This window comes from Buteo buteo, chromosome 17, assembly GCF_964188355.1.
Source record: "Buteo buteo chromosome 17, bButBut1.hap1.1, whole genome shotgun sequence".
Classification (NCBI taxonomy): Eukaryota; Metazoa; Chordata; class Aves; order Accipitriformes; family Accipitridae; genus Buteo; species Buteo buteo.
In genome coordinates, this window is record NC_134187.1 from 20,772,514 (window position 1) to 20,786,393 (window position 13,880).

Sequence of the window (13,880 nt, forward strand, 5' to 3'; positions counted from 1 at the left end):
CCTCTCAAAAGGGGATTAACCATTCCAGTGCAGGAACGTAGTCAGGTCATTTAGTCTCCACTCTGAAGTATGGTTTGGTTAACTGTTAGCCTTCTGGGTTTTACCCAAAATCTGAAAGTTAGGTTGAAGGGCCTTTCTAGGTGATGTGATCACCTACCAGAATGATGGAGCAGACGCTGTATTACCAGCAAACTCCGGTTTTCTGCATAACCTTACTGCCTGCCTACGTCTGCATGAACTGTCACATATTTCCATGCTACTGAATGGCAGGTGGAAGGAGGCGGCTGTTCCACATTGCAAAAGAAACTTGCACAACTCTCCCTCTATGGCTTCTGTGGGGCACAGACTGGGAAGAAAACGGGTAGAGTTAATCGCTGGGATACTCGCCTAACTCTAAAGCTGCTATTGACGCGAGTGCAATGAGAGCTTTGTTTTGCATTATTACGTGCTCACTGGTAGCTGCGGTCACTAAATGCTTGATGCCACCACTCTGTACAATGGTCCTAATTAGATCCTAAAATAATTAAGACAGAAATGAACAAAATCTGCATTGCATGCAAACTGTATTACATAACAAAATTGTCATGGATGCTATGTTATCTTTGGGTAAGGATACCTGTTGGCTTTATGCGTATATAATCCCTTTATATGCAAATGTACATGGCCTGTGGGCCTATAAATTATCTGCTATTACTCTGCAATTGTAAGATACAACCTGTTAAACCAAGGCAGTTAACCACATGACTAAGTTAAAGACACATGTAACTAACTCTTTCCCAGGTTATACTGTGTAATTCAAGTTCTCATGGCGTGCCATTAATTGCCTAACTAGGAGCCCCCCTCTTGGTTATGCTTGAACTCGGCTGGTGTTCAAAGATGATTAGTCTTCCCTTCTTTATGTCGTGATGTTGAGAGCAGCTTATCAAAAGCAGCCAACAAACCATGTATTTGGGATCAGGAGACACAACAACAGTTTTAATAAAGTTACCAAATCCTCCATCTCTCTCCATGAATTCTCAGAGTTTCTTCAAAGCGTTCAGAGAGGCGAGATCACAAATATTACAACTTACTAGGTAACAGAAATGGTGCGCTTGAAAAAAAGGTTTTTAGAAACGGGCAGGGAAAGGAGTGGCATTCTTCTGAAACAGTGTGGAATTTTCCTTCAAACACAAAGCAGGTCAGGAAAGGCTAGTTGTGGGATACTAGTGTGTTGGTTTCTGTTCTAAAGCCAGCAATTAAAGTAAACTAGTATCTAGGAAATGAAAATGCTGACTGGGTTAAAGGGCTTCAAAGCAGTTCAAAAATGCACAGCTGGGATTCTGTTGGCAAGTCCAAAATTCCATCCAACTTACGTATGTGACAAAGGATGAATAAAGATTTCTGGTGTCTACAGGTCCTGGGTTACTTGTTAATTATCATTTTAAAAGAGAGTTTGCACCTGATGTTTTCACCATTATGTGTCCCCCAAATACTTGTAAAACGTTTGCCTGAAAATCGGGTAACTTAGCATGCAGAAGGGAAACTGTTCAAGGAAACGTGGTTTGGTTTTTATTGCTTTTTATTTGTTCTGTGGAGGCACAGAGTTTTGAAATAGTTACTTCTTGAAATAAGAATCTGATTTAAAGGTTTCATCAATGTGTTGAATTTCCATTTAAACCACACATCCCTTTCTAACTCCAGGCAGAAGCCAAAGCTTACTAACTGTACAGGTGTTTACAATGATTTATGTTCCGGTGCTTGCACAGGCTATGCAGTGGCATTCTTTATGCAAGGAAAAAGACATGGTATGATCATAATCCTTGAAAACTGAAATATCTTTAGATACTCATGCTGAAGATGCTAGTGGCTCAGGAATTTCACATTTAAAACCTGTTTTTTTCTGAATGACATAACGTACGCAAGCACCTGAGTATTTCTATATTTTTCCTTACTTGCAATGATGTGTTTTATTGTTTGTGATTTTGTGATGGAACTCCAAAGCAGTTTTGAGACTTCCTGCAATAATCTGGGAACTGCTAATTTCTTTTAGAATTGGTGTGGGATTTTGGCTATATAAGCCTTGGGAATCAATCAGCACCTTTGACATCAAAGTGTTTTATTTTGTAGCCGAACGTCGCCCTCTGAAAGGCAGTACCAGCAGTCAGGTTTGGTGCTAGTGTGGTTAACTCCCAAGTACCTACTCCGTTTTGTAGAATGAGACATAAGCTTTCCAAACTACTGTTGCCTTTGTAAACACTACCCCAAATCCTTTAAAATTAAAAACCAAATTCAAAGCTGATGTGAAGCTGTACAGAACCATAGAGTTGTACTCATATTCAAACCCAGAGAGCAGTAAAAGCATTAAAAACCCCACCCTGTCAGCTGTGTTTTCCTCTGCCAGTCAAGTTTCCTCTATGAGTACATAAACCACACAAAAGTTCATCTGTGATAATTCTGTTAACTTCTGTATTGATATCTATTGGATGCCATCAGTAGCGACTCTGTATTTAGAGTTTAATTCTGTTCTCCTCTAGAGAGTACTGACAAAAACCCACATCTGTGGTGGCGTATGCCATCTAGGCATGCACCTTGGGGAGGGACTGTGTGTGGGAGGTGTAGAAAAAATGAGAACTCGAGCGAAACCCGATCAGTTTTTAAAGGCTGAACATAAAATGGAGAATGGGTATTAGAAAGAGACAGTAATATTGGAAATCTGCAAAGATTTAAGTCTCTGTAAGGCCCGTTGATTTGTTTTTGGAGAGGCTCAGTATAGCACAGGTCCACAAGATGTTTTTCACTTTGCAAATGCCATGCACGAATGAAGAGGTCACTGTTTAAGTCTGGGCTCTCCAAATCACACTTGCTATTTAAGCTCAGTGATGCAGCCTGCGTTTCTATCAGTGAACACACTAAATGAAGTCTGAGCCTGAAATGGCTTGTTTCCAGAGGAGATGCTTTTGTCCTTTCTAAGGCTGTTTTGCCTAATACTCTCCTGACGGTGGACTTGGACTGCTGATGTAAAGATGTTTGTTGATGCAAAGGTGGTGGGAGGGACAGAACTCGTCTTTCCCACGCCTTCTGTTAATGTCATACCTTTTGCCACATACAAGCAAGTTTTGGTTAGAATTGGGAATAAATTATCATTTCTAATGATCCGTTAAAATCCTAAAACTCTGAAGTCTGCTACATGAAGAGTAGGGGGACAGGCTATTTCTGGATCTCAATTTTATATAAATATGGTGCAAGATCAAAGCAATTGAGTGCAATGATTCTTCATGTATAGCATCATGAAGACGTAGAAAATATGGCATGCTGAACTTCTACAGGATACAATACAAATAAAAACGAGTCAAGACTTAGCCATGTGAATTCTGACAGTGTTCCTTCAACTGGCCCACCGCTCTGAAATGGTTTTTCTTTGTTTCTTTCTTTTTTTTTTTTTTTTCTTCCTACACTAAGGAGTTCCAATGAGCATTTAAACCTGTCGCTTGTGTCTGACCGGCAGGTGCCAGAGGCAGAGGAGAGGTAGCCCATGAATTAAGCAACCTGGCTCTCTAGAAGGGTTATATACCAGAGGGCTCGGCTACCAATACCAAGTGCAGAGGCAGCTCTTAGTTCTTACAAGCTGACCTTTTTCACTGCTAACTTACTTCTGATTTGCTGTGTTGTCTAAGTGCAGAAAGTAGTCTGCTGGACTCTCCCATCCCACCTGCGTGATCCTTGGCTTCACACCACTCCACCAGTCATGCCACCCGTTTTACATTTTTGCCCAGCTGTTCAGCTTCTCCTGCTACACAATGCCGGAGCCAACACCACAACAAAAAAGTTGTCACTTTTTAAAGCAAGCGCTAGAAAAATAAGCTGAAAGTCACTAAGCAGGAGGAGTCTGTTAAGTGGAACTTCGCTAACTTGCACTAACAGCGGGAGAAGTCTAGGTTGCATGGAAGCAAGTAAAGCCAGTCTAAATGGAAACAAAATACAGAAAAACATTAATAGTCCAGTTTTTGAAAACAACTTATCAGCCCAGTTAACGAGGCTTGTGCATTGATTAAGAGTAGGGAAAATACAGGGGATGTCACCCCCCCAGGTGAGCTAGCTCAGAAGTTTAAAACCAGGAGGGACTGCTGCCAGAGGGAGCACTGCAGTCAGTTAGATTAGGTTTTATAGACTGTAAGTCACCTAAGTTTCTTCAATGAATTTCTATTTCACATCTAATAGCTTTGCTAGAACTAGAATGCGTCTTTTGCAAAAATCTGCAGAACTGGGTCAAAAATAAATACTTGGCTGATTTATCTCATTGACTACTTCTGGCTTTTAGCAGACTTCTGATTTTATAAATCCTCATCCTGGAACAACCTGCGAAGCTAAAAGGTGCTTGTTCATTTTGAAATTGCAGTTTATCAATGAACAGGTGCATTAGTCTGTTCCAAGGAGCTAGGTACAGCCAGGAAATGCAGTAAGTGAACAGCAAAATGGGAGTGGTAGCTTAAAACACGCCTCAATACATACTCATAAGGTGACAGTGTAGGGGAGTTCTGAAGTACGAAAGTAAATAAGCATTTGACACCTATTCTGAGGCTTGCTGGTAGGCAGTTTTGGAGTTGGGGGGGGATCAACCCACATTTCTCCCCCCCCCCCCCCCGCCCCATTTGCTTATGTGTTAGATTTACTCCAGGACTTCAGGAATAAAATATTAAAAACCCCTCTGCTTCTCTCTTGTAAGAATCTTGGCACAGCATATCACAGACTGAACCAAAGAGAATCACTTAACTTCGAGAACAGTTTATCTTTACCTTGTGTTCCTCTATTAACATTCTTAATGTTCCCAGCAACTTGAATTGAACAGGGGGCATCTCCAATCTGAGACATTTCAATACAGCTTCTGCAACACCATCTTGGAGCATCTTGGCCTTATTTACAACCACATGAATAAAGAACAGGGATGATCTCAAGAACATTTCTGGAAGATGCAGTTTATTTCCAAGATGATCTCGAAGCCAATTTTCAGACATGGTTTGAAAAATAGCTTGTGAACACAGACTTCAGGAACATGAGCATGCGCTGACAACACCGCGTTGTGGAAAAATGTCATGGTTGCTAAGACACGGGTGTGAACTTAAGTGCTTTTTTCCTAGCAGGCACATCTGATTTTCGGTGTTCAGCCTGAACATAAACAGAAGGCTGGACTTTTCCCCCTTGGTCTAGGAAAGGCGTCTTCCACAAAACACACCAAGTAGAAGCCCAGGCTAGTACTTGCACTCTGAAATAGGAGGAAGCTTCCCTGGTTCCCAACAATGCTCTTCTATTTCACATAGGCAAAGGAACTAAAGCAACTAATTAGCAGAATAACCTCTTGCCCGGTTGCAATACTTACAGTACCAACACTGTGGCCTGACATGGCTGGAGCCTGTAGTCCTTGTATTGCCCCCCCCCAACTCTCTTTCATCCCTTCCACTAGTCTACGTGCTCTGCTTTCATGGAGCACACTGGAATATACGTAAGGTGCAAACTTGGTCCAATATTGTACTTTGAAAAAAGTACTTATTTCATATTCAAAGTAGTGTTTAACAAGCAGTTCATCACTGAGGCTGGTTATGACTTGCTGATTTTTCTATAACAATATACGTGAAATCTTATGTAGGTCTCTAGCAAGACATCCTTGAGCACAGGGTGCAGGGGAGCTCGCTGCCTGATGGAAGTTAATAGAATTACTCACCTGAGAGAGGTAAGCAAATGGCATACCACTAAAGCCGCATGGGTTTAGTTATGTATGCATCATCATTTTTAGAAAGTGATTGTTTGCCAAAACTGAAAATAGTAAAATAAGGTTAAATGGGTGAAAGGGGTTTTTTTGGCTTGATACGAGAAAGCATACACAAGTATCACAGACTTGCTTTGGTTTTATGTGCATGTGCTCTGCCTTTTGTGCTTGGGTAGTCAAAGCTCATAAAAGTTAAGCTATTAAAAATGACAAAATTCACATTCAGTTCATTGCCTACAAACAGTAACTAATTGCAATAGGCTGGCTATTCTAACAGCCTACCTCCAGCTCTAATTTGGGAATTGTCAAAGCCTCGGGAAGTTACAGTAAGATGCACTGTTTCAACAAAGTGGGCGCTGCTCTCTGGTGGGGACCCTCAGCTGAGAGAGAGATCCCTAAGGAAACCAAACAATCAAACAAAAAAAACGACTGCTGTGGACAGAAAAGGTTGAGAAACCATATGCGAGGCCTCCTCCACTCCCTGCCTTTTTACAAAGCTGCCCTTTCCTTGGTGGGGGATCATACTGTGGGATCAAAGGGGGAAAGGACGGTCAGTAGGCCTGTGATGCATTTAAAACCGCTTGTCACAACTGCTGTGCAAAAGACATAAAAGTGATGATGGGCCTGGATGGAAAGCAGCCATCTGACCTGTCTCTAGGGCTGTCAGTTAGGTCTCCCCGCCTCATCCCCTGGCGGGGTGCCGTGGGAGAACAGAATTTCACCTTTGGGTAACGAGCAATGCCAAGTGAGGCTTACCGGCCATCGCCAGGTTTCTGAGAGCACCCAGTGCAGCGTGCTGCACACTTACCTTTCCATCCTCCACATGGCTGTCTAGCAGATCCATCAGCTTTTGAGCTATGCCATTAGCCAGCATAGGGATGCAGTTTCCGCCTGTGCGAGATAAGACAAGTCACTTGTGAATGGAAGATTATTACTAAGATTTTTGAAAGAGCTTTTTAAGAATAGAAGGGTTATTTCCTTGCTCCTTTCTAGATTTCATTGTTGAGAATTTGACCACCATCCCCAATGGGAGTTGCAGCGCTCAGGACAAATTTAGAAGAGTGATACAAGAAACTCTGAAGAAGGCAGAAGTCCCCTATGCCTTTCTACAGATGTGAAACAGTACTTTTAACGTAGGCTTAACGCTTTTCAGGACTGTAAAGTATAAAACTACTGATGCTGCCGTACAGCTTAACACCAGCTTTACCGCGACACACAGTTTTTGTTTGTAGCTGTACAGACAGAGCACAATAGAAGGGCACAGATAAATTTACATAAGCTATGAGGGCACGTTCTTACCATTTCTGGCAAAATTTGCAATAGCCAACGCTCCTGCAAGCTGTAGCTGATGGCTATTGGAAGGAATCCATGAAAGTACTCTTTGGAACACACTGCCTTTTCCTCCTTCACATAACTTTTGCAGGGAGTCATCTGGGGTAAAAAGCACAGACAGTCAGCAAGCCAAAGAAGTGTTTGTTAGAGGAAATTCTTCCCTTCATATTTGTGAAGCTCTGCTGGCTTCACTACAATTAATCCAGTCCTACAATGGGATGAGAGACAAAATCTGACCCATTAAATGTTAACTGGCAGGTAGGAAGTCCTCTAGGTTATTCAGAAAATTAGCAAACAGTAAAATTCAGCAGCCAAATGGCATTACAAGTATCTGTGGTTGCTTTGCAGAAGATAGTGATGCACCGTAGTCACCTCCAAGCAATAATAAAACCGTAAGTTCAGAAGTTGTTTTGAGCTCTGCAATGTCATTCTCTTTGTCACTGTCCGCAGTCTTCCGGACGATCTCAAGTAAGCACTCCACCAAGCCTGCTTCAACCAGCTGCAGTTTAACGACCTCTGAAGAACAGCATGGATGATAGGAGCCAAAACCATGATTTTAAATACATCTATTGTATGTACACGCAGGGCAGGCTGTGGAAAGAAGTAGTGGTGTCAATGGTTTCACTGACAGCTTGCGTAGGTAAAACTGCAACTTCTTCCTTTAAATTCTCAGGGCCAACTTCTGTTGTTATTCATCTACCAGGCATTCCCCCAGCTCCGGACTGCCTTTAGAGCACAACTATACACTGAAGCTGTATGGAGCTGCTCTTCCCTTCTCAAAAATGAGGCTACTTCTCTACAGCAAACTTCGGGCATCTCAGTCGTCACGCAGCAGACTCACAAGGACTGTGCCGTGTTTGGGCTTTCCAAAGACTTTGGACTGTATTGCAGAACAACCTTAGGGTTCCTTATTCTATTTCAGGTACAGAAGAGCTACTGACTTCACTGAGATATGCAAGGATAAAATACAGAACTTTCCGATGAAATCTCAGAGCAAGTAATGACCCATTTCTTTTAGCTGAGCCAAGACCTCTGCCATTTGTTGAAGGGGCTGCAGGAGGAGTACAGCTAAGGCCAAATCCAAAAGGCTGGGTTGGGAGAGAGATTTGTTGTGATTGAAGGAAAACTGGAAACGGATGAGGTAAACTCATTTCTTAGTAGTTATTGGCAACAAGGCTCAACAGAGAAGTTGACAAACATGTTTTTCAGGTGGTGACGCAGGACTTGGGAGCAGTATTTTTTCTGTTGTTTCTGCAACACAATCTTTAACAGAGTTTTCCCTGTGAACTTGGAGCTGGGAATCTCCTTTACGTGCCTGCACTCCCTTTCCGTTAAGTGGGGACGGCAGGTTGTCTGATGCTGTGTTACGTCTTTTGGTTATGTGATAGTGATTCTGGTAGGTTTTGCATGCTGATTTTAGAAAGTACAGTCACAGACCTCTGCAGAAATGTGCAAACAAATGGATTTCTCCTAGCTTTCTGCATGAAATGGTGTTTTAACAGTCAGGAGTTTAACCCAAGTTAAAATATCTTTAAAGGCCAAAGCTTTGGAAAGATTTTTTTTTTGCATATAGTTTACAAGTGACAGTTGGGTGAGGAAAAGCGTTCTCCCTCTGGTGAAGGATGTGTCTGACTCTCAATTTCCTGTCGTCGCTAGGCTTTCTGCCTGAGTGAAATTCATTGTTCCTCTCAGAGCGGCCGACCTTCTCAGGCACTTTGTTAGGGAATGCAAAATACCCAGTTGGGATTTTTTTAAACAGGCACTTTTGCACTGAGGTACTTGAAAAAACAGAGAGTTCCCTTAGTTACACAATACCGGGTTGCAGATGCTCTGTGATTTGAAACATAAATTGCTACACCAGTGTGCTTAAACGACAACAAAACAACAACAACAAAACCCTCAAAACACCCCAACCACCAAAATCCAGACTCTGCAAATACTTCATGTAGATGTTTTTGCCTCCTGACCTGTTGCTAATTATCTACAATCAAAAGCACCTAGGCAGTAGCAGCACAGGGAACTCATTTAAGCATGCCTTGAATCCACAGTGGAGGAGTTCAGCTGACTACCTCATAGCATGCAAGCACCTGAGTTTTGTTCAGCAGCAGTAAACTTAGCAAATTTTATTGTGACTATAAAACATAGTCTAAGGAAAACTAAGCATGTGAACTGAAATATGTCAAACTTGCAAAAGGTTCGACCCAATTCTGTGTCAGTCTCCAAGGATGGAACTACCTTAGAGCAACTTGCTAGTAACTATATCATAAATGAATGTATTTTGGCAAAATGTGCATTTTTAGAACTGAAAAAAGGAATCCTGTTTTCACATACCACTTGACATAAAAGACAGAACAACTTTTTAAATTGAAGTAAAAGTTTGTCTTGATTAATACTATGTAAAACGGACACAGTGTGTGTGTGTGTACAACAGAGGAGGACGAAACCTAAATCGTTAGGGTTTACATTTCTACCTAACAATTTATTCTGTTCAAAGAAGCTTTAATGCTGAGGTGATTAAAACAAGGGTCATCAAATATTGTCATGTCTTCCATACTCAGAACTGCTTCGCACTTCAGCCCAGCTCCACCTGTTAACTCATTTCTTCATTTCCACAAAACCCATTCTGACTTTTCATTTCATGCTAATTTTCAAATGCAAATTATCTCCAGGGTAGCAAGATTTCTGAAGTTATCAGGCCAAGAACTTCTCCAAGTAATTTTCTTGTACACATTTGACTGATCCTTTTGATTTTCGAAAGGAGGGCCAATCTTGCTTACTTTCTTCTTCTCTTGGTGTCGGGCTTCTAGAAAAACAAGTTTTTGCTGCACTGTTGTGCTTATAGTGCAATATCTGCTAATTGTTTTGTTGGAAACAGCAGCTGCCTCTTGGGCCTCCTAGACTAGCCTGCAGCCCATTTTAGCAAGCTCTTCAACATTATTGTATCCTCTAGTCCACCCCTTCTAGCCAGGGAGGCACCGCTAGTCCTGCTGTGCAACAGTGACTGCTTCCTAAGCCAAGGAAGCAATATGCCAAAAGTGGACATGAGGGAAGAGATGCAGAGAAAGAGAAAACACTGACTGTATAAGCAGCTTCACATTAGAATGAATACTCCAGTAAAATATCATTTGAGTTGTTTATCGTCAGCTTATACCTATTGTCCAGGTATTTTTTTCCCCTACTTTTCTATGAATTGTCAGTCACAGCTCTCAAATTATTTGCTCAGTGAAAAATCCTGCCCTTAATCTTCTGGGTGATGCTGGGAGAAGCAGAGCAGGGGCAGTTGCAGGCGAGTGTGTGTGTGTCTCTGATCCTGACCCATCTTGCCTTCACAGACACAGGGAACCAGAAGCAAAGTCTAACTATACTTCTGTGCACCCCTTTGAGAAAGATGCCCGTGCATGTGCCTCCTCTGGCTCTAGTCTTTCACATGTGGACAGAAGAGGTTAAAAGCAGTGATATGATGGCCGAAAACCAGATAGTCTAAGTAGGAGTTTGGTAGAATGACTGATAAACAGTGAGGGGCTTAACTCTGCTACAAGGATGTCCTGAGTAAAAGCATCAAACGACAGCATCCCTGTCAAGCTGAGTCACCTGGCTGGGCAAAGCAAGGGAGCCTGGTCTGCAAAAGATGCAGAATTGAAAGAAGAGATTGGAGTAGTGAGCTGTGGTCACCCTGTGACCACCTTCACTGGAGAGGGCGCGATTCGGTCTTGTCTTTGATGCCCGGACAGCCGGTTGTCCCTGGAGCACCCTGTCTGCCGGGGGGACAGGCAGGCTGCGTGCCAAGAGGAGGGACAAACCCTTGAGGCACCTGCCAGGCACTTTCATCAAGCTTCTAATTTAAAAGCTGAGAGGTCGGCTGTGTTTTCTGCCCTCAGCTTTTTGTTTTCTAACCCTAGCTGCTGTCTCCCGCAGCCCTCTACCTCCCTGCAGTGTTTTACAGGACAGAGCTGAGCAGAGAACATAAAATATGCCACTTCCAGTCAGACACTGGAATAGCAGTGGGCTGCATCGTCAGAAAGTTCATTAACATGCACATTTGGTAGCAGATATTGTCAGTTCTGATATCTCCTTGAAATTATTTGACAAAACTGTTTATCAGTGATGAAGTGCTTGTGTCAATTAAAAAAAAAGGCATGGTAAATATAAGCTAGTCATAAACTATTTCTAAGAAATAGTTGATTTGTCTTTTCTCCTCCTGAATTTACAGTCAGATTTCTGTTAATTGTCTTAGATTAATGTACAATAGCTAACACACGTCAAGAATAATAACATATTTAAAAAAAACAACCCAACAACAAAAAACTCATTACTTTGAGTGACCACTGAAAAGGAAAGAAAATTCCCATCAGTTTCTAAGGGAATTCTTTTTCCCAACTGTGTCACTGATGTGGTACCGTTATTTTACCAGTGAGTGTGTCTGCTTTAGCTTTACTATAATTTTTTTCCCTGACAACATGTTGTCCTGGTTTTGGCTGGGATAGAGCTAATTTTCTTCTTAGTAGCTAGTACAGTGTGTTCGGATTCAGTGTGAGAAGAATGTTGATAACACACTGACGTTTTCAGTTGTTGCTAAGTAGTGCTTATCCCAAATTAAGAATTTTTCAGTGTCCCATGCTCTGCCAGCGAGGAGGTGTACAAGAAGCTGCGAGGAAGCAGAGCCAGGACAGCTGACCCGAACTAGCCAAAGGAATATTCCATACCATAGGATGTCATGCTTAGTATATAAACTGGGGGGAGTTGGCCAGGAGGGGCGGATCGCTGCTCGGGCATCTGTCAGCGGGTGGTGAGCAACTGCATTGTGCATCACTTGTTTTTTCTTGGGTTTTACTTCTCTCTCTCTTTTTTTTCCTTCTTTTATTCCTTTTCATTACAATTATTATATTTTTAAATTGTTGTTATTATTATATTTTATTTTACTTTAGTTATTAAACTGTTCTTATCTCAACCCACGAGTTTTACTTCTTTTTTTCAGTTCTCCCCATCCCACTGGGTGGGGGGAGGAATGAGCAAGCAGCTGTGTGGTGCTTAGTTGCTGGCTGGGGTTAAACTGCAACACGTTTACAGTAGCTTGACCAGTCCAATACCCTTCTAAAGGTTCAATATATAGTTGTGAGCAACTGGTTCAATTACATATGATTTATCTTGATGACCAAATTTAAATGACAAAATAGCTCAAGCTAAGCATAGGTGCTTAGATGATAGTTTTGAACACTGAATTCTTGGTTCTTGATGCTTTTAAAGTCCCATTGAGTACATTTCTGCATTATTAAGTCACAAATGTTTGTACACATCTGGCTCATTGTTTAAATTTCTTATTCCCCTCCCCCTTTCTACTCAGCCATTCTTCTTCTAAATGATTTTGTCTTTTAAAAGTGAATTTGAGGTCCACTCATAACCTTGAATAAATGGAGGTCCCTGGAGTATTCTATCTTCTGAACCATGGGTCGGATCCATAGCTAAGGTAGGTCAACCTAGCTGCACTGTCCTCAATGCCAAAGTACTGCATTTGGGGATCTGACCTTTTAATGGCTGCCTATTTAATGCAACTAATAAATCAAGTATAATGTAATTTCCAGCACACCAACTGTAGTCCTGAGAAATGCAGCTATATCATTTCTCCCATATGTTCAGAGAAAGTCACAGTGTTTTCATTTGTATGCTTTACTACAACTGCTGGAAAAAGCAAAGAATATCTTCTACTAGAGAAGGACACTTGAATACAAATTAGCATCATTACCATAAAAGAACTATGTAGTATTTTTAGCAGATCATTAATTAAGACAAAATTAATAGCACAGATAGAGGCTAGTTAATTTACATAGTTCCTACTATGATAAGATACCTTATCTACTTCATAGTATAACATTGATCTGTTCTCTGTATTTTTAGCCATAACAGAACTATGAGTGTTGTAATTAAACTGGATGCTATGCAGTTAGCCTAAATATATCTGCCCAGAATAGCGCTACATTAGAATTTTCATGCAAAAGTGAAATTATGTTGAATTTTCCCAGTTTGAATTTCCATTAATTAATTTCACTGTTATTTATATCTTACTGTGGGTTTTCTTTTCTTAATGTGTATTTATATGATGTGTATTTTTATCTGAATTATATTTAAAGCAGTAGTACTTGGTTTAATAGAGCTCCTAGACTCATACCTTACTGTAAGAAACAAAGTACACATCTTTCCAAAAGTATAAGTAATGAGGTTGGATCCAAGTTAAACTCAACACTAAAGATGAAAATCCTATCTTCTCAAGGACAAAGATTCACCCACTCATACATCATTTTTATTTTTAGTGGATTAGAAGGAGTAGGTACAAGTCCTCAACAACTATTTCTGCAATTTTGAAGAGCTACAAAAGACTGAATGAATCAGACAGCACTGCAGAGGTTTTCCAATTAAGTGTAAATACAGAGTATTCAGAGGCTTATGTTTTTAGAATAAAAATTATCTGAAGCAATTCATATTTATGTCCCTTAATTCACTAACACAATTTAAAGTTTGATTTTTAAAATGTATTTTTTCCACAGAGTTTAAATTTTCACAAGTTTTTCACCAGAACACACCATTGCACTTCCTGCATGCCAAAGTCCTTAGGACAGAGCCATCTTGGAATCATTTTCTTTCAAATATATGTTTACAGTTTATATAAAACACCACATAGCTAAGCTCTGATCCTAAAAATTATTTGGAAAAACATTAAATACACTAATTCAAAATGATATTATAAATTCCTACGACTTGACGAGGCTCTGAGATGCTCTGCTTACTTTCTGAAGTACTTTATGTCCTTGGACTG

General features: G+C 40.9%; 1 pseudogene; it reads right to left on the minus strand.

The window, feature by feature from the left end:
- Positions 1-367: 367 nt before the first annotated feature.
- Positions 368-13,880, minus strand: part of LOC142041195 (rap1 GTPase-GDP dissociation stimulator 1-A-like) — a 38,510-nt pseudogene continuing 24,997 nt past the window's right edge.